The 22,051-nt window shown below is 40.9% G+C and overlaps 1 protein-coding gene across 4 annotated transcripts in view; it reads left to right on the top strand.

Moving 5' to 3' along the window:
* DTWD2 (DTW domain containing 2) overlaps positions 1-22,051 on the top strand; it is a 462,321-nt gene that overhangs the window by 254,310 nt on the left and 185,960 nt on the right. For all 4 annotated transcript variants that reach the window (XR_006598135.1, XR_006598134.1, XR_006598140.1 and 1 more), the window contains one exon: positions 5,939-6,051. The gene's annotated coding sequence lies outside the window, so the exon portion shown is untranslated. The remainder of the gene's footprint in view (positions 1-5,938; positions 6,052-22,051) is intronic.

Raw genomic sequence — 22,051 nt, 5'->3', positions numbered from 1 at the left:
CTAAATTTTACCCCTGAAGTCATTATAACACTGTATGTTAACTAACTTGGATTTAAATACAATTAAAAATTAATTAATTATTTAAAAAATAAAAGAACTGCCCTATGTTTTCCCCAGTGCCCTACCAGTGCTGTGTTGGAGCCAGTCTGTACCAATTCTGGAGAGACCTTCATTTAATTCTTAGGAATTATGCTAGCTAGCTGTTAAGCTTGAAACTTGGCCATGATGGGAGTATTTATAGCACAGTATTTATACTCTCCATCCTCCCATGCTCCCTTCTCACTATGGGCTTGGAGAGCTGGTCTTTTACTGGCACATCCGTGCTTACGAAGGAAATTGGAAATTTATTTTTTTCCCTTGGTAGTTTGCAACTGGGAGCATACATTTTTTTTTTTTTTTTACCTGGTGAACTTAAAATGCACACACACATGCACATGCATGCAGATTTCCAATACCTGGGTTCCATTCCAGACCTACTGGCAAAAGCAGCGATATATTCATTGCCCATTGCTGCTGTAACAAATCAACATAAACTTAATGGTTTAAAACAACATAAACTTATTCTTCTATAGTTGTGAAGGTCAAAAGTCTAAAAATAAGGTGTCAGTGTCAGCAGAGCTCTGTTCCTACTGGAGGTTCTAGAGAGAATGTATTTCCTTGCTTTTGAATGCTTTTTCAGCCTTGACAGGCCACCTCCGCTCCTTGGCTCCTGATCCTTCCTTCACTCCATCCTCTTCCTCCTATTACCACGTCTCTTACTACTGACTCTGAATGTCCCACCTACATCTTACAAGGATCCTGGTGGTTACACTGGGCCCACCTGGGTGTCCAGGTAGTCTCATCTCAAGATCCTTAACATAATCATATTTGCAAAGCCCCTTTGCCAGTTAAGGTAACGTATTCATAGGTTTTGGGAATTAAAACCTGGTCATCTTGGGACAATTATTCTGTCTACCATAGAGGTTTTCAACCTTGACTGAACACTAGAATCTCACGGGGAGCTTAAAAATTCTTGTGCCCAGGCTACATCCCAGAACAATTAAATCAGAATTTCTGGACTCAGACACAGTCTTCTCTTAAAAACTCTTCAGGTGATTCTGATGTGCAGTAGTGAAGGTTAAAAAACATGGGCTTAGAGGTGCCTGGATGGGCTGCCAGGTACATGTTAAAAAACACCTCCAGAGGTGAAATCTGAAGAACACCCTGATTTAGAACTCCTGCCTTTAAAACTGAGAGGATTTATTAATTTATATTCTGTTTATGTGTTGGCTTAACAACCTAAGCAGACGGTGAGCAGCTTAGGTTCAGGGCCATGTTTTTGCTCATCTCTGTCACCGCAGGACAAGTATTTGTTTAATGCGTGAATATATTTTTTTAAAAAAGCAGTCTTATTTATGCATTTCTTTGCCCTGACACTGTCTTCTACAAGATGCATGCATCTTTCCCATGTTCCTGGACCCATACAAATTTGTTAGGAGTGCCAAGATGGGATAGAGAAGACTGAATCATTTCAGTGGGAGAACCATTGCCCTGTTCTCATCTCTCTTGCCTGGTAGCTAACTCATTTTCTTCACACATTTCTCCCTCTGCTGTGGACCACTCAGTGTCTGCCTTTTCCTAGTGTATCCTATGGGACATACAGTCTGTTTATTCAGAGCGAGGATAATTGCATGTCCCCAGAAATATGAGTGATAGAAGTTTAGGAAGATAGCCCCCATCTAGAGGAGGTCATACAAAGTAATGTGTGTCAAGATTTTTAAAATTGACCTGGGCAGCCACTTATTTTTTTTAAAGGTCTAGGAACTACCCACACACAGATGCATATTATCATGTTTAAAAGGGATATGATTCTATTTTGAGTGGGAGACACTGTCCGTCAGCAAGTAGAGAAGACTGGGTGATGTTCCAGAGGGGTCTGCTCTTCCCCTGTTCTGGCCACACAGGCCAGTCATCACTCACTGAATGTTCCAGACAAGGTCAAGTGCCCTTCAGCCCAAGAGCCTTTGGTTGAGCTGGCTGCCTTTTCCTCTTGAATGTACTTCTTCAAGATGTCTACTTAGCTAACTCTCTTGCCAAGTTCAAGTTTCCTCCAGGAGGTTACCTTCACCATACTCCTGTTCACCTTGCCCTGGCCTACTTGTCTCTTTTTTCTAAGGTACTGACCACAGTCTAGTAACATTTAAGCTGGATGTTCATTTTTTAATTTCTTTGCTTCCACTTTCTAGAATGTAAGCTCTGAAAAGGCAGGGATCTTAATCTGTTTTGTTCACCAACGTACCTCCAGCCCTTGAACAGTTCCTGGCACTTTGTTGGTTCTCAGTAAATAGATGTTGGATGAATGAGTGAATAAATGAGAGAAAAGGATTCCAATAGTAAATGGAGAAATGAGAGAATCCCAGAGCATGGTATGGAAGAGATACAAGGCAATGTCCAGCATCTGTAGGAAGAGAGAAAATTTACATCCAGGCCAGTGTGAGAGGAGATAAAGAGAAGTCAGCAATGAGGAAGGAGGTTGGGATGTCAATGCGGTTTTGATTAAGGTTAAAAGGCAGGAATTATGGTCCAATGGAAGAGACTTATTACTCCTGAGGATTCCAAAAAAAGGCTAAAGATGGTAATTTAACTTAGGAATTGAAGGGGGAAGTGTATAGGTACTAATCATTTATAAGCTAAAAGTTCAGGGCTTTGGAAATAGGGTAGAGAAGACAAAAGGGCATTTAAAGAGACTGCCTACAAGCAGTGCCTGGAAAGAATTGTGCTTAATATATTTATACCTGAGCTGTCACCAAAAATGGTAATGGTGCGATTGAGTGCTTTAATTAAATCTGAGCTGTGCTGACCATACACTGCAAAAGTGTAAGTGTCGTGCTTCAGTGGGATGTGATCTGGGTGAAATTCCCTCGCTCTGGCTGCTCAGCTGTCTTGTCACCCACTCAGCTCCTGGGTGATGATGCACCCAGGGATAGCTTTAGGGATATTAGAAACAGGGGAGCAGGGATGGCTGGGTGGTTCAGTTGGTTAAACATCTGAGTCTTGATTTCGGCTCAGGTCCTGATCTCATGGTTTGTGAGATTAAGCCTTGCATTGGACTCTGCACTCACAGCGTGGAGCCTGCTTGGGATTCTCTCTCTCCCCCTCTTTCTGCCGCTCTCCTGCTTGCTCTCTCTCTCTCAAAATAAATAAATGAACTTAAAAAAAAACCCCGTGATTAAAAAAAAAAAAAACAGGAGAGCAAGTCAAAGTCAAGAGTATACAGTAGTACAGGTAGGCATATACACTTACCTTTGCACACATGCCTGCACATTCCTATAATGGCCAATCAGGACCAGTAGCAACCATATTTTACACTATTCCTGTTTGCCTTGTGGTACTTAGGAGTGGTAAGAAAGCCTTCAAAATTGATAACATTGATGTTGGGGATGGCTGGTAGCACACAGAGAATTTTTTGCAAAGGATTCAAGGAATGTGGATTTGAAAGGTTGCTGCTATAGTTCCCTGCTCCACTCTGCCTTGTATTGGAAATAAGCAGGCAAATGGACCCCAGGACTATTAGGTAATAGCACCTGATGGACAGCTTAGACATCGGTGCTGTATGTCTTCCCAAGGATAGAAATTTCTTTAAAATCTGCCCACCACTATTGGATCCTACATGTACATGAGCAACAGTTGTCTTTTTTTTTTTTTTTTTTCTTTGCTAGTCTGGGCTAATCATGTGTTTCTGGTAAGCCAAACAGTTCCACCCCTGTCCCAGGACTGGTGATCTGGAAGGAGTAGAGGGTGAGAGGGCTGGAGGGTTAAGGTGAAATAGCACTGGTATATACTTACAGCTTTCTCCTTAAGTTTATTCCTCAGATGAGTCCTTCTGAAATGGCTCTTACAAATAAGCAAATGGCCACAAAGACTACTGTGCAAAGTCTTTTAAACTTACAGCACCCCTTTCTCCTTGATCCCTGAATCTCACTGAGGAGCTTTCATCTCTGGCCTTGTCCCAATTTTGTTTGGCTTTGATTGCTGACATCATGGATATGTTGTTATTTTCTGTAAGCTCTGCAAGTAGGTCTTAAATAAGCTAATTAGCATTGAGGTTAATTAATAGGGAGGAGATTGGCTTCATGATAAAAAGGACAGATATGTATACCATGTCATTACACATCGAAGGCTGGAAACTGAAAGAGGAAAATATGGAATGCTGGGCTTTAGGATTAATGAGGCTAGGCTCTGTTTATGTACTTATTGAGAAGTGTAATACTTACCTGATGTGAAGAACATTCTGGAAACAGCTAAAATCCTCTTCATTAGCAAGATGCTATGGGAAGCTTTTCTCTGCTAAGTTATTTCCTCTTTAGTGCTATGGGGAGATAGGATTTTAAAAGCTGGAAGACAGAACACCATGCTCTCCCTGGCCCCAGGATGTATACAAAGGGATAAAAAGAGACCAACCTAGACAGCATCAGTGGATTAGCCCTGTGGGTATGCACTGTACTAAAAAACAGCAGAGAAATATTGGCTTTGTTGGAACAAAAATACATGGAACTTGTAATGTCAGTCATGGCTCAGTTTCCAAATGAAAATCACTATATTTTTTTTTGCTCCCTAAATAAAAATTATGACAGAAAAATGACTCCATAGTCTGGATATCATACTGATATTTCTAAACAGTGAACCCAGACCAGTATGCGTAGAACACAGACTGGTTTGTAATTTCATTCTCGCCCCGACAGGGAACCAAAAGGACACATGCTCTCCCATTCCTTAGGTCACCAGGCTTCTGTTGTCAACGCCTAATATAAACAACAAGCAATTTACTACTTTTATTGAGTTCCCTAGGAGCTTCCATTATTGAGTACATTAAGCAGTCTGTTCACAAAAAACATTATGATGGAGGAAATTGAAGAGCAAAGACCAAAAGGTACCCTCAGATCCAAAGTATTAAGACAGATTTAAAGTATGAAAAAAAAATCCGGAAGTGGAAGCAGGAAGTATAGCAAAGAAAGTGTGTTGCAGGAATTTCAGAGAAGTTGTTGCACTTCTTAGGCAATTTTATTTTATTTTTTATTTGAATTACTTTTATTTTTTTTATTAAAAAATGTTTATTTATTTTGAGAGAGAGAGAGCAAGTGAGAGAGAGTGGAGGAAGGTCAGAGAGAGGGAGAGAGAGAATCCCAAGCAGGCTCCACACTTGAATTCAGTTCAGAATTCAATATGGGGCTTGAACTCATGAACCGTGAGATCATGACCTGAGCTGAAATTTAGAATTGGACACTTAACCAACTGAACTACCCAGGCGCCCCTTATTTTTTATTTTATTTTATTTTATTTTATTTTATTTTATTTTATTTTATTATCTCATCTCATCTCATCTCATCTCATCTCATCTCATCTCATCTCATCTCATCTCATTATCTTATCTTATCTCATTTCTTTACCAAAACCTCATCTATTACATTTTAACTCAACAAACTTAAAAATTTTTAAATAATAATTCTAGACCCCAATCTAGACCATGAACCTACTATCAATTTTAAAAATTTTCTGGTCTTCCTAAAAGAAGTGTGGTGTTGTGGGCTGATAGATCAATACCATAGATCAAACCTATTGCCTGGTACACATAACACACATCTGGACCTGGTAACATAAAATCATTCTGGTAACCTAAGAGTCTCTGTGCAGCACCTGCAGAAAGTTGTCGAACATAGTGCCAAGAGGTGCACCAGGACGTGTCACTCCGGGGGACAACTAGGCCTCTGCGGTGGTGGCCTTGGGCAATTTTATTTTCAGCAGACTTGAAAAGGTAGAAAATGGTAGCTGTGGATCTGGTCCCAGAGTATCCAAGGTAACACTGGCCAGGAAGACGGCTGGGGGAAAGATGCACACAGTGTGGGAAAAGGATTCGGGAGCCAAAAATAGATTTGGTTTTTCTGTTTTGTCTAATTTCTAGGCAGAAACTTCTTTTGTGTGTGTGCCTGAGAAGAGATGAACATACATTCCCTCCTACCAGGCTGAACGTTTGGCCAGAAAACACAACTCACCCGTTGGCGGCTGACAATCCAGGTACCCTTAGCCAACCCATGTCTTGATAGTACAGTGTGTGGGGACACCTGGCTGCCCAATGCCGCATCTCGACGCTTGGAATAGTGAAGTTAAGACTGTTGACCTTCTTAAAGAACGGTTTTGTGAAGGCAAGAAATGCTCTCTGCTTGTGTTCACAGACTGCTTAGTTTTAAGTTGCTCTCAAGGGCAGTGTTTGAGGCTTCCCACCATCTCTGATGGCAGCTGTAAAGACATTTGCAGTTTTATTGTACTTTCTTACTTTTTTTCTTTTTCTTTTTTCTTTCCCTTTGGCTAGTCTTTCAGTTCAGGACATTTATCAGGGCCCATTACCTGCTATTTACATTGGCTTATTACTTAAGCCTCCTTGGGCCTTGAAAATGTGAAGTCTTGAGAAGAAACGAATCATAGATTTTTAGGGCTGGAAAGAGACCACGAAGGTCAACATTTATCATTTTTATTTACTATAAGGTTCTTAAGACATTTTACAAAGATCATTGCGCCTGTGCTGGTGAATGAAGTGGGGCTAAAAATGAAGAATCTAGCAACCCATGAGGTCCAAATTTGCTCTAGGGTCTAGGTTCCCTACTTTGGGTTTCCACCGTTCAGGACTATTGGCAGAATCCAATCACTTGGGAAAACAAGGAGTAACAACCAATGGGCCTTTTAGGGGCAAGCGTGACAATGTGCCAAAGGTGCCTTTGAGGGGGGTTTCTCTCCTGCAGGCATTAAGTGGGCTGTGCAGTGTGATGGGAGAGTAATGTGCACTATCCGGTCTTTGATACTGAAACATAGGGGAGACCCCATAGCTGTGTCTAGCACCCATAACAGGTAGCTGGTCTTCCCTACACACTTAAAATAGACATGCGCCGTTTCCTGGAGAGACTGGGAGGCAGTTTAATGCCACTGAAACAGGAGGAAATTTCCTTAACTTGTAGCAGCAAAGAAGAAATGCTGGATTATACTTGTACTATGCCCAGATCTGGTACTGAAATTTAGCAGGTGAGAAGAAACGCTGCATATTACTGAGTTATTTAATGATCTTGCTCAGAAATTGTATCCTATTGTAGACCACCCTGGAAAAGGACTCAGGAGTTTTTCTAACCTAAGGATCTCCTATAGCTAGCTGGGAGGCAAGATAGTGAGGACTCATGTGCATGTACATGTCCTATCTGTCGAATGGGTCGAATGGAACTGGAGTTTGTTTGGACCTGCCATGTGGCAGACGCGGTGCTGGACCCTGGAGATGGAAAAACAGAGAAGACTTAGTTCCTGCCCTGAGAGGGAAAGCCCAAGGCAGACATAGATGGGTATCCTGCTGCTGATGTCATTCTTGTCACCCTTGGCAGAGTAAGTTGTTTTTCCGGCACTCGAGGTAGGTCCCTTTTGCCAAAGGCAGTCGTAGCCCCAACCCTCCCTGCCTCAATTTAATTTCCCCTACCAAGGAGGCAGGTAGGATTGATAACCTTTAGTAGGTGAGTGGAAAGCCCTGTTTTCCAGGATAAACAATGTAATCGGAAGTCTATGGGGATGCCCCTTGTGCACGACTGCTAACGGTATGGTGTGTGACTTGATTATCTGGGAAAGGAGACGGACTGACACATGTTGCATTTCAGGAAGCAAAGGGGAAAACAGTTTTTACTTTAGGTGATGAGAGTCTCCTAGGAGGAAAAGGGGGTTGAGACCAGGTCTGTAAGGGCAGATGATGAATCTTTTCTGACATGGCATTCCTGATTTAGCTAATGCATGGGTTCTGGGAGATACAGGGTTCTCAAAGCCTTGGGAACTCAGGTCTGGGGCATTCTTGGCTGAGGTTAACTTGCGAGGAGTGGATTTATGCTCTTATGCGATTCCTTGGATGGCCTGTGGAAAGCCTTGGAGCCCTGCCCTCAACCTCAGCGTAGGACGTTTCTTCCTTACTTTGCTGGTGCTGGGGAATTTTTGAGTGACACAATCCCATCTCTGTTTTAGTTATAGCAATATACATATTGGCTTGGAGAAGCATGGGGTTGGAAAGAGGACGTGGGAGGTAGTTATAGGTGTATTGTAATTTGTCCAGGTGAAAGATGAAGAAGGGCTGAACCTTGATGATAGCACTGTGGCGTAATGAAAATGTGCAAGAATGATGAAAATATATTTATTATGTAAAAGGAACTGTCCCAGGTGTTTTACATACATGATTTAATCCTTATATAGCATCCTGAGCAACCGGTGCTATTATTCATCTCTACTTTATAGATGGAGAAGTTTGGGCAAGGAAGGGCTATAAACTGCTTACTATAGACTGAATGTTTGTTTCCTCAAAACTCAAAGGTTGAAGACTTAAATCCCCAATGTTATGGTATTTGGGAGGTGATTAGGTGTGCAAAGGTCATGAGAGTGGACCCCCCATGATAAGGAGAAGAGGAGTCCAGAGCGCCCTCTCTCCACCATGTAAGGACACAGCAAGAAGACAGCCATATGGGAGCAGGAAGAGGGCTGTCACTGAGAACCATGCTGGCCCCTGGTGACAGACTTCCAGCCTCTAGAACCGCGAGAAATAAATGTTTCTTGTTAAGGCTTCCAACCTAGAGTAAGTATTTTTGTTATAACAGCTTGAGCTAAAACCCTGCTCAAGGTCGTATTTCTAGCAAGTTTTGGAGTCAAGATTTTAACTAGATATGACTCTAGAGCCTACTTTCATTACCAGCAAGACGAAGTAAAAGTAGAAATGAGACAGAATTTGAGAGGTTAGAGAGAGGTTGAATCTTCAGAACCTGATATAGACTAGATATGAAGGATGAGGAACAGAAGAAAGTGGTTCTAGAGGTGATTCCAGGTGTGACTTGAGAAGATACCGGTGCCAATTTGAAATGGAGAATACAATAAGTGGAGTGATTCCGGGAGAAGAAGCCATGTAGAGTTGGAGGCATTCTGAGTTTGAGGTGAGGATGATGCGTTTGACTGGAGACATTGAGCTGGAAGTTTCTGGAGCCCAGGGAATAGGTCAGTCAGGTGGTGGCCTGTGGCAAAAGGTAAGGGCTTCTCATCTCTGACAAGCAACCTTTAGCTATAAGAGGAATGGAGGAAAAGTGGACACATTTAGCCTTGAAGTGACTTGTTTGCCCAAAAAGTAGCATAGAATGGGCAATAGGACAATAAAAATATAAACTGTGAGCTTTATCACATATCAGCAGTCCAACCACAGTGAGTCGTTTAACCTTTCCAGGTCTCACTTTTTGAATCTGTAAAATGGGGATGATAAAAAACTGCCCCACATAGTATGATCATGAGGATTCATGAGTTCATACTGGAAGCTATTCACAGTAGTGCTTAGTTCATAATGAGGGATAAGCAATGCTTTTATTAATGGGAGATTTTTCTACAAAGACACTAATTCCAAAGCAGAGTCTCTCTCTTCCTGTCTCTGTCTCTTTTTCTCTGCCACAATATGACAATATTTTGGAAGCAAGTCCATCATAATCCAGGTCTCTGGAAAACAGATTCCTTTATGCCATATTGAAGTCAAGTAATAACAGGTACACACTACATTCAGGTACTCATCCAAAAAAGTCGCTTATTTTTTTTTCTGTAAATTTCTTCATCTTCCTGAGCCCTGCCCTGCAGAGTGCATGAAAAGAAGTAACATTTAATCCAACACACAAATTTTAGTTCTCTTCAAAAACTTAAAGCAGTGATGACTCATCACCCTCTCGGATAAATGCTAATAAATTCAGACTTTCTTCCTCTTCCTGTTTTGTCTCCAAGATGGAGTCTGGGTTATTAGTGTTGGGGTGGAGCTTGGACACCTTTGAAGTGGCAAGAAGGTGGCCTGAGACCCATTGAGGGGCTTTATCCTTTCCTCTGGGCCTCTGGTTTCTGAGGTCATCCTTGTCTGCCTGGTGTTGCCATTTAATCCTCACGTCAATATGACTGGTGAATTCATGATGGAGTCTGTTGGCCTGATGAAGCACAGGCTTAGTCCTGACTGGCACTGGCCCACTGCCTGAGCTCCAGTTATGGCTCCTTTAAGCCCCCAGGCTGGCTGACCTGCTCTGAAGCCCTGAACGACAGAGTTGTTTCAGGCCATCACGACAAATCCTGAGATGACCTCCTGAGACGGACCAGCCTTGACTTCTCTCTGCAAGCCCATGGTATAGGAAACTCTCCAGGTCCACGGAGGCTGGAGAGCCCAACCCAGATGCTTTCCCTTGCTAAATGCACTGTCCTGTCACCTCCAATCTAAAGGAACAGGTGGAGTTGGGTGTGTGAGGGTATATGCTCTCTTAGACACAAACAAGAATGTGGCCACAGCTCCAGTCTGCTTTGACTTTTCTCTTCAATTTAATCATAATTTCTTCTCCATGACTTGAGCCTCTAGACTATGTGTTCAGGAAGGCCTTGTCTCCTTACCCCTTATCTCTAAATCCAAAGGGGATGTAAAGAACAGGCTTTTCATCTCCCCTTTTGTTTTGTGGGACATTCTCCATGTCATATCCATTTCCATAATGGTGTTATGTTTTCTGCTCCTCTTTCCTGGAGCTAAGGGAGAAATGAGAATAACATTGATTTTTCCAGTGATACCAGTGAGGGGAGCCTGTGTTTCTGATTAAAGATGGGTTGTTATAAGCCACCAGAACCCTTGAAGGAAAATAGGATAGCCATAAAACTCTACAAACATGTATGTAATAAAGCTGTTCTAAGTCTTATAAAGTTATTTTAACACACTTTATACCTTAGTACATGTAAGGGATTCTTAGTACACTATCTTAAGTGTTACTTCAGCAGATAAAAGCATACTCAATTGTGTCATAAATTGGACCTCTTTAAAACCAATATGCTAACATAATAAGCATTCATTAAATATTTAATTAGCAGAAATTTAGCCTGCTTTTAAGAAAGTGCTTACGTCTCCTATGGGCAGGATAGTAATTAATGCATACTCTTACTAATGTTTTCCTAAAAAAGTTACTTAGCTCTTTGTCCGTAAGATGCCCCAGTTGTTTGTAAAATGGGTATATTAATAATACCTACATCATAGGGTTATTGTGAGGATTTGATTGGAATAGCACCAGCACTTAGTAGGTACTATATTAGCATTTGTTACATACATTATGATTTGGGTAGGCTGAGCCTTAATCTCTTAACCAATGCTTTTCCTTCACTGCTGCAACCATGGGTGTTAAAATTTATCTTTTTTGATGATTACTATTTTTATTCTTTTTTACGATATGTCATTGCAGCTGCTGAACATTTGAGATCACCTATGATACCTGAGGGTGTTAAGAGTTTGGAAAACAAAAGTAACTTTCCTCAATGTACAGCTTCATTTACATTCCTTCACTGTGTTTTAGATGTCTGAGGTCCTATCCATTCCGGTATGCCATGATTCTTTTTACCTCTTTCTTTCTCTCTCTCAAATTCTTTGAACATGAAATAAGTCAGTTAGTACAGTGATTTTTAGTCATTTTCCACTCTATTTATATTCAGAATTCTTTCAAATGGTAGAACATAGGATGTCATAGCATTTACTAACCATAGCTACACCCTTAAAGATTGTATCCAAGATGAGAAAAGCTAGAAGACATGAATATTGGGTGTTGGAGGAAGGAGAGAGCATTACACCATTTTTTGGTTTAAATTTGCCTTTCTGGGATTACTAGGAAGGTGGGCCCCTCCCCCCATTTCTTTGCTCACTATTTGATTATTTTCTTTTCTAAATTCTCTGTTCCTGCCCTTGTCCATTAATCTGTTGGGATTCTTACTGGTTTGCACCTTGATTTACCTGAGCTCCTCAAAATGATTAAAACTTTCTTGGTCATATTTATGGCAAATATTTGTTTTTACCAGTTCAGATATGAAAAAGTTTTGATATTCCCCATCACGAAATCTGCAGACCATGTGTTTTGAGACTGCTTCTGTTCCTTTAAAGACTGGATGATTTTCTTCTCCCTTCCTTTGGCAGAGTCATTTATATTATTCTAACATTGGTGAATTTTGTTTTATTAAACAATTTAACTTGTTTATATCCTTGGAGCTTATACTGCTCGCTGATTAAGATATATATATAAACATATCAAAAGGGAAATTGTTTGCTTACCGCTTAATGAATTCATGGTTGTTTTTTTTAAATCACATTTTCTCTGTACCTGTACTGCCCAATACTGTAGCCTATAGCTGTATGTGACTCTTGAGCACTGGAATATGGCTAGGCCAAACTGAGATGTGTAAAATGCGTACTTTGAGACCTTAGAACAACAGCATAACAGCAGAATGTAAAACACCTTGGGGCCCCTGGGTGGCTCAGTCAGTTAAGCGTCTGACTTTGGCTTAGGTCATGAGATCACAGTTCATGAGTTCAAGTCCTGCATGGGGCTCTGTGCTGACAGCTCAGAACCTGGAGCCTGCTTCAGATTCTGTGTCTCCTTCTCTCTCTGCCCCTCCCCCCTCATGCTCTGTCTCTCTCTCTCTCTCTCTCTCTCTCAAAAATAAAAATAAACATTAAAAAATAAAACAAAAAAACCCCAAAATGCCACCTCAATACTGTTTTGATACTTATGACATGTAAAAGTGATAATATTTTGGGTGTAATAAAATATATATAACATGACATATATTAATGACATGTAAATAATGTAATCTACACTATTAAAATCAACTTCACTTTTACCTTACTCTTTAAGATGTGAGTATTAGAAAAATCTCAATTCTCTATGTAGCTCATATTGCATTTTTATTGGACACCTGCTCCATACCTGAGGGTTTGTTTCTATAGAATTGTGTTTTTTTTTTTTTCCTCATGCCTTTTTAAGATTCAATGATGGTAGCTTTATATGTTTTCAGATCTGGTTGAACTAATTTCATTTCTCTTCTTTAACATTTTCTTTCCTATTTATATTTATCTGTTTGTTCTTCTAGATAATTTAAGGATTTTTTTTTTGTCCAAGAAAATAGCATCTCTCTTTATTTTTGTCTTCTGTGTTTACATCTGTCTAGCAACCTTTGTGTTTTTCTTTATATAAATGATAATGCGCATTTTCTCTTTGGATTGTTGGTAGGTATCATGTTTTTATTGCTATTGTACATATTATTATGTACAATAATATACATATTATAATAATTGTATAATATTACATATATATAACACATATACACATTATAATAATATGTATAATAATAATATGTACTTATTATTCCAGTACATTTTCTAATTGGTTTATGTTAGTTTACAAAGAGTTTGACTTTTAAAAATCAACCTTGTAAGTTTTTTTACTGAGCTTTTGAAAAGTTAATTCTAATAGTTTTTCAGCAGACTCTCTTGAGTTGTTTGCCTTTTCAAATTAAAATGCCATATCACACTAAGCTTCACATCAGCTTCTAGAGTTCCCTCCCAATTTTTAGCTGTAGAAATCTAATTTTTGAAAAAAAGTGGAATGTTTAGGTGTAAAATCCTATTGTTTATTTTAGATGGTGTTTTATCAGAATTTATCAGTAATGTTGGAAATCACAGAGGTGGAATGTTTCTCTACTATGTCTTTCTTGTTTCCAAGGACTTGATCCAAGGGCTAGGGAAAATAGTATATGATACAGTGACCATAGCTAATAAATTAATAATGTGTGTCTGTGTAAAGACTAGTTCTAAGGAGGGCCACCTGGGTGGCTCAGTTGGTTAAGTGTCCGACTTCGGCTCGGGTCATGACCTCACGGCTCAAGGGTTCGAACCCTGTGTCGGGCTCTGTGTTGACAGTTCAGAGCCTGGAGCCTGCTTTGGATTCTATGTCTCCCTCTCTTTCTGCCCTGCCCCCCCACTCTTGTGTGCATGCAAAAATAAGTAAACATTAAAAAAGAAAGACTAAGGGAGGGAGGCAAACTATAAGAGACTCTTAAATACTGAGAACAAACTGAGGGTTGATGGCGGGTGAGGGAGAAGGGAAAGTGCGTGATGGGCATTGAGGAAGGCATCTGTTGGGATGGGCACTGGGTGTTGTATGGAAACCAGTTTGACAATAAATTTCATATTTAAAAAAAAGCTAGTTGTAAGGAAAAATTGTTGACTTCTGATAGTTGCCTTTTGCTGGGCATTTCTGCATTCATCACCCCAGATGGTTACAATGGCTAGCTGAATTATCTTCTCAGTTGGGATTTCACCTTGAAACTCTCAGCCTTTCTCCTGGATCTCTGAGAGCCTGGGACTTAAGTTTAATTCTTGCTACATAATTATAGGAATTCAATTTTTTATTTTATCTTAAACATCTTTCCTTTCTGCTCTCTGCCCATATCTTTTTACTAATGCCTTGAAAAAGCTTTCTCTCTTTTGTGGATTGCATGAATAACACTTTTATTTCATTCAAAAATAGTAGTTTATTTTTAATAAAAATCTTTGAGCACAACATTGCTGAGGTATTACAATGATTTTAGTCATCTCTGAATCTACTCATATCCAGAATTATTTCTAATCACAGAAATTGTGAGCTGTTGTATTCCATCATAGTAACTGCAGCAATACAGGGCAAGGCAAGAAATAAAAGGGCCTGAGGGGAGGGCCATGTCCTCAGTAGAAAGGAATGTGGATAATCAGCACCATTAGAGATCAAAACAAATTAATGCCATCTTTCAAAAGATGACACATATTTTTAGATTACCTTCAACCCTTGCCTTAAGGGGGAAAATCAGTTTTCTCTGTTGATGTATTTAAACAAAGTTACATGACTACACATAACAAAAGGTTTCCTCTCTAGGTAACTTATGGGGCAAAGGGCAGGCTCCAGACTTTCCATGTGTCCATGTGGGCATGTACCAACTTCCCCCACCCCCTGTCCCATGAGATTTCTATCAGCACGCTGCCACCTGGCTGGCAGGAGACCCTTTCGTTCGCTGGGGTGGATTTTTAGCATCCTTACATGGAGGTCTCCTCATTGGGTGCTTTTGTTAGCCCCTGCCTGGTACCAAAGGGAAAACATGAATGTGACTTTTGGAAACATGAGATAGCTGTTACATTTTATATACCGTGAGAGTATACTCACGTGTGCCCAAGCACACATACACAGGTACATGGTGTGATGTGGAATGAAATCTTTAATGAAAAATGTTATCTTGACATGGTACAGGTGTGTGTGTGTGTGTGTGTGTGTGTGTGTGTGTGTGTGTGTGACTGTGTGTATGAGCATGTGTGTGTGTGTGTGGGGGGGGTGCTGGTGGTGGTGGTAAAGCTATAACATTCCCATCTACTGGGATTTGTATGTAAAGAGAGTTTACTTGTATGTGGGGGGTATGGGACTCTCCTGCCAGGTACTCAGGTTGTTTGGCTTATTTCCTGTGTAATATAATTAGAAAGGCAAACCCCACAGAATTTAAGGTGTTGCACATCTCTTCAGCTCTGAGTAAAAAATCATGTGCCACGAGACAAGAATATATTCATTTTTATTCCAAGCAGAGATGGAAAAATATCTTATAAATTTTTAATCCACCAAGTGGCATGTATTATCCTGAGCTATTGTCCCGGGTCAGGCAGCATTTTATACCTGCTTGTCCTCCGTTTGAAAAGGAGACAACTGTGATGCAGAAGACTGAGTCACTCCTTCCCCCAACTCTCAACCTCACTAAATACCCAAATGATGGATTTTAATGAGGGGGTAAAACTACTGGGGTTTATTCTTATTCATAACCTTTTCTATCAGTAAGTTTCAGTGAAGCAATGTGGATTTTTCTTTCCTCCATCCCAACACTGAACCCAAAATGTATTCGAAACTGGAAAAAAAAAAACACCTCACAGTAAAGAAAGGAATGTATACATATGTATTTTAGGGTATGTTTTAAAATAGAATATATTATATTACTACAATAGCAAGGTTCATGACACTGACTACCTCAAAGATATGAAAAATGGAAAGCATTATCAATAATGATCAATTATTAATTTTAAATGATTAATAGTATTTATTAAGATTAAGTATAGTCTTAATAAAATACATCATATTTTTGTAATTATTAAATTCTATCACACAAATCAATCTTCACCAATTAAATCCAAATGTTTATAGAATAGAATAAGATAAATGTATACAGAATAAATTACTAAAAAGTTATATAATATCAAATATATTGTTAATTTTCTCCTGCCCACTTATTTATGGCCAGGAGTAGGAGATTGAAATATCTTAGGAAATCCTGTAGGTATGAATTTATCTTGCAACCAAAAGGCAAATAAGGATATATGGTACCAGGACTGGATTTGGCTAGGATTGTTTATATAATTCAGGTGTGGAATTTACATATTTTAGGGAGGGTTTGTGTATTTCAGGGAGAATTTATGTATTTCGGGTTTAGAGTATTTAGCCCACTGGATGTGTGTCTGAGCTTAATAGTATGGTAAAAAGAAGATACTCTAAATGGTTGAGTGGCTAAAACTCTCCTAAAACCTGTCCTCTACCAATTTCTCCATTGTGATTTCGTGACTTAGGGCCTAGTGTAGTGCTAATATACTTAGTTATCCAGGCTTTTCCGTCAAGGATTAAGGATATTTTCGGAGGATGGAAAAGGGATTCTCTGGGAACATCACTGCAAGAGGAACCAGGAAGAATGTTTCCAGCCTGAAACGTCTTGTTGAATGATTCTGCCACTGGCGTTCATTCTGTGAACTGTGATGATCGCAGACGTCAGAGAAAGATGCTTTTGTTATAGTGAAGTGTTCTTAAGACAAGCGTTCTTATAAAATAGCATTTGGCTGTCAAACCCACGATGCAATAAAATGTCTTTAAAATTGTCACTGATTAGAGTTCACCGGGCATCCTGGGTTATGACATCCTTCTCTGAGACAGAAGGTCAGAATTTCAGTGGTGCCAGAAATGACGACCTAATGAAGCCTTAGGTCATGGGAATGGTCTGGTCCACAGTGGGAAGGGGAACCCCCTGACGGCCAGGAGGACCTTTGATGTTTTGCCCCCCGCTGGCTTTGCCTCACCTCTGTTTCTGATCTTATACCGAATAACCTCCTGACTAACCTAATTGGTGGTCCAGCACCCTCCTCCTGCTGGCTCCCTCCAACTCAAATGAGGAATGGCTGGATAATTAAGCCCTTTCTTAGCTGCCTCCATCCTGGCCTTTGTGACAGCGTGGCCGGCAGGCTGGCTGACCCTGCAGAGCCCCTTTGCCATCATCCCCTCAGTTCATTAAGGTGGATTTTTGGCATCCTTGCACGGAGGTCTCCTCATTGGGTGCTTTTGTTAGCCCCTACCTGGTGCCAGGCAAACCGCTCTCTTAACACTGGACATGCCCAAATTATTAAAGTGCCTTAAATTACATCCACGGCGGCCTCATACTTGACTGCCTTCTACCCTTCCCTTGTTCACCTGCTACGACCCTGTTTGAATAGCCATTCTTCATTCTACATTCTTAACAAGGTTATTTGCTCTGCATGCCCAATGAGATTGTGCCTTATGTGATAAGTTCTCAGCTTTGAGATATGCCCGAGAGGGCAGACTTTTCAGCTGCTAAGAGAATTAACCTTTTAGTTGAAGATGCCCCTTATTGCTAGATGTGCCTTCATAGCCTGAGTTTGTGACCATTTAAGAATGTCACAGTGGTATACAGCGACTTTTACATGCCCACCATCGATCAGTTTCACGAGTCAGGGTGACCAGGGGTGAGTAACAGTCTGAGCCAGCTGTGTGGTTACGTATGCCAATTTATTTTTAAAAAATGGCTCTGTAGAGTCACCTCGATTATTTATGAAAGTAGGAGAAAGGAGTGACAGTGATAATCAGAATCCACTCGTAATTTGAGACCTCGTTTGGGTGAGTCCAACCCACTGTCTGGCTGCTAGAGGGTTGGAGAAGAAATAAATGGGTCAGGTCGGGGGCTCAATAGATTCTCAGGATCCTTGAGTACTAGAGAAAATGTTTCATAGTTTTGTAACCATGAACTGAGTTGTTTAGACAAATCTAGGGCTCAGCATAGGGTAGGTATTCTCCAAATTCTAATTCCCTTAATGGTTCTTGCCTTATGTGTGTGTATGCTGGTATGCTGGATGCATTTATTTACCTTGATAACAACCGAATACTAGCTGTGTCCCAAATACTCGGTACTAACGTTTCTCTCTGTCTCCACTTTAGATACAGTAAAACCTTGGATTGCGAGTCACATGTTCTGTGAATGTTCCACAAGATGAGCAAACATTTCTAATAAATTTTAACTTGATAAATGAGTGATGTCTTGCAATGTGAGTAGTACGTGATGCCGAAGGTCACACGATACAATTGAACCAATGGTTCTTCTCTCTCTCTCTCTCACACACACACATACACACGTACATGATGTAGGTTTGTGGGTGATTGTCTCCCATGCTCTGGTGCTCAGTCTCAGGCCGCGGTATTTGGCAGAAATGAGTGATTTTTCAGAACGTTGGAAGGTGTCTACGACTGACACTAGTGTATTTTTTTGTCACTTCAAAGCACCTATGGACAGTCCTTTGCTTTTCCACACAAGAGCAAGCTTAGGAATGCTTTGCTTCATTCTGGGTCAGGCTGCCTGTAGAGAGGGACCCTTTCCTCTGCCGCCTTATTGCCAGTTACACTAAATACAGTGGATGATTAAGAGTTCATTGGGGCGCCTGGGTGGCGCAGTCGGTTAAGCGTCCGACTTCAGCCAGGTCACGATCTCACGGTCCGTGGGTTCGAGCCCCGCGTCGGGCTCTGGGCTGTTGGCTCAGAGCCTGGAGCCTGTTTCTGGTTCTGTGTCTCCCTCTCTCTCTGCCCCTCCCCCGCTCATGCTCTGTCTCTCTCTGTCCCAAAAATAAATAAAAAACGTTGAAAAAAAAGATTTTTAAAAAAAAAATAAAAAAAGAGTTCATTAAAACTGTACCGTAGTCAGCATCCATTTGTGATCGTGAAAATTGTCCTACACAATAACCCTCCTCTCTCGTCTCCCTCATACCAGCCACAAAGGTTTTCAAAGGCAAGTGCAAGTTAATTTATTTTTCTTTCTGTTTTGTATTTTCTGTATTATTTTGTATTATATAACATATAATCATTTTTATATGAATATTTTTGGGTGGTGGAATGAATCATCTAAGTTTCCATTATTTCTTATGGGAAATTCGCTCTGATATAAAAGTGCTTTGGATTACAAACACGTTTCCACAATGAATTATGCTCGCAAACCAAGGTTTTACTGTACTGTGCACAAAGGGGGCACAACACTTCTATTCTCTTCTTCCTCTTTTGTCCCAATGTATTTCCATTTTGTTTTTTCTTGCTTCTCAGTCACGGAATAGAGGACTAGTCCCCAGTGGATGGCAGTGAACAAGAAGGACAAGAGACAGCAGCAAGAAGTAACATAAAGGCCTTAAAACTTGGTACAGCTGCAGACTTTTTATCTTCAAAAGGTGCCTCTTGAACATGCGTCAAGTGGTTCTTGCATTTTGTCCCTACTTTTTAAAAATTTTTTTTATGTTTATTCATTTTTGAGACAGAGACAGAACATGAATGGGGGAAGGTCAGAGAGAGAGAGAGGGAGATACAGAATCTGAAACAGGCTCCAGGCTCTGAGCTGTCAGCACAAAGCCCGACCCAGGGCTCGAACTCACGGACTGCGAGATCATGACCTGAGCCGAAGTCGGTTGCCCAACCGACTGAGCCACCCAGGCGCCCCTTATCCCTACTTTTGACGGCACTTGAGGGCACCATCGTGATTGCAGGGTCAAGGGGGAGTAGGAAAATTGCACAGAGTAGATTCAGAATCATCTCAAACACAAAATAGGAAAACAGTGATGTCACAAAATTACTGCGTGAAAAATTCTGAGTGTGGAACTCTACTATGTTACTCTGGAGCCTGCACTTAAAATGGAAAAAAGGCACACACCCTTTGGCTCTCTGGGCCTTGTACCTGCCCCTCTACAGTGAGGCAGTGTTCTAGAATTGAAGGTTTGTAGAGAGGAAGGAACGCCAATCCGGTAGAAGGAGGAAATGGCAGCTTTGTGTGGCTCTGGGGAAGGAACCACACTGGGGCTGCTTGCAGATTCATCTGAAATTCTCCGAGTTATTCTCCTGAATAGAAGCGTTCTCTTCGCTAAAACAATCATGGAGAACAGTCTATTATTCAACAATCTATTGAAAGACAAGTTAATGGGGAAAAAGGTGTCAAATCTTTGGCTTCTGCTGCTGTTTGTAGTAGAATCTGGAATAAGACAGTATATAATTTAAGTCCAAATGATATCATTTTATTTAATTTTCTTATTTTATTTAAAAAAATTTATTTATTTATTTTGAGAGAGAGAGAAAGAGCATGAGTCGGGGAGGGGCAGAGTAAGTGAGAGAGAGGGAGAACCCCAAGCAGGCTCCTCACTGTCAGCACGGAGCCCTACGCGGGGCTCAAACTCATGAACCGTGAGATCATGACCTGAGCCGAAACCAAGAGTCAAATGCTTAATCCAGCGAGGCACCCAGGAGCCCTACAAATGATAGCATTTTCATCTCAGCAGCATGCCATCGTGCAGTGCTCTGGGAGAGCTCCTTGTTGTCATCAGTCCTGCGTCTTGGAACACAAGATGTAGTTGCAGGTGCACAGATCTTGGCCTTAGAGTCCATCCTACATAAGCCCTTCCACTTCCTGGCTTGCTCTTCCTCAGGGAGCCCCTTCACCTCTCTGGATCTCAGCTTTTGCTGAGATTTGCCAACTTGGGATACTAGCAACCACAGCATCGGGTTGGTAGATAAGATGGTTAGTTGCAGTGATGTACGTTTCAAGCGTCCAGCCTTTGTCATGGTGTGAGACTTGTATCTGTGCACAGTATAGGTTTTTACTTTTTGTCTTTACTTTTCCTGAACAAGTACCAAAATCCACAACTGAACACAGTTTTTCTTTTCAAGATTTTTTTTTTTTTAAATTTTAGAGAGACAATGAGCACATGAGTAAGCGGGAGGGGGCAGAGGGAGAGAGAGAATCTCTCCACAGCAGGCTCCACAGCACACCCAGCAACCCAGTGCAGAGCTTGATCTCACCATCCTGAGATCATGACTTGAGCAGAAACCAGGGGACCGATGCTTAATCGACTGAGCCACCCTTGTGCTTGGAGGAAACACAGTTTTTTAGGGCATTTGGATTTCTGTCAAAGTAACCTAGGCCAGTGTTCTCAGACTTTCATGAAATCTTGCAGATAAAATGGAGCTTAGGTAGGGGACCTAAGTCTCCACTGTTCAGTCCCTCAAGCAGGATTTACCTGGTGACCTGTGGACAGCACTCCCAGCTCCTTGGAAAGAGTGACCCTGGAGTTGTGCACTGAAATGTATTTAGTAGAACTACTTGTTCTCCCCTGATTTGCTTATTTCTCTGAGATATTTTAATGGTACCACTACTGGATTCCCAAAGAATATTTTGGAACTCTGCACCACACATTCTCTCTGAAACCAAAGGGAGAGAATCTCATGCTTAGGGGATTCTGAAGCACCACGTGTTTGGACCCAGGATACGCACCCAAGATATTTCCTTGAGGGCATTCCATTTTAAAGCAATGCAAGCCGGCTATCAGCACAATTTCTCAAGGATTATGACTTGTCCTTGGTGAACTCTGACACCTGAGGTCAAGATCAGCTAGAATATTTACTCAATCCCTGGCATGTAGTGCCTTTCCTGCTGATAATTTGTAAACCATGGATTTTAGTGGAAAGTTACAGAATATTTTTCTTGAATAACCAAGTTCCCCTATATGTGCTCACTGATGCGTACTCATTGGAACATCAGTCCCGAGAATATGAAATCCTTTTTACACAATTAGATTGTACACTTTATGCATACTAATAAGGTGTGGGTATGGGATGTTTATCTCCTTCCTGAGGATTATAAATTCTTTTGTCAGGTACTGTCTCTTTCTATTTCACTGTGTAATATGTGCCCAGAGGCAACTATTCTTTGTCAGAGTGCATGCTCCAAACAACCGAAATCAGTGAGGCTAAAGAATATCCGGAAATGGGTGTCTTAACTATGCTGCATTTTCCCTCGCTGGTATATGTACTAACCACTTGGTGGCTTT

The sequence above is a fragment of the Felis catus genome, chromosome A1 (assembly GCF_018350175.1).
Source record: "Felis catus isolate Fca126 chromosome A1, F.catus_Fca126_mat1.0, whole genome shotgun sequence".
Taxonomy (NCBI): Eukaryota; Metazoa; Chordata; class Mammalia; order Carnivora; family Felidae; genus Felis; species Felis catus.
The sequence above is the reverse complement of the archived record's forward strand: the minus strand, read 5'-3'. Positions and strand labels throughout refer to the sequence as shown.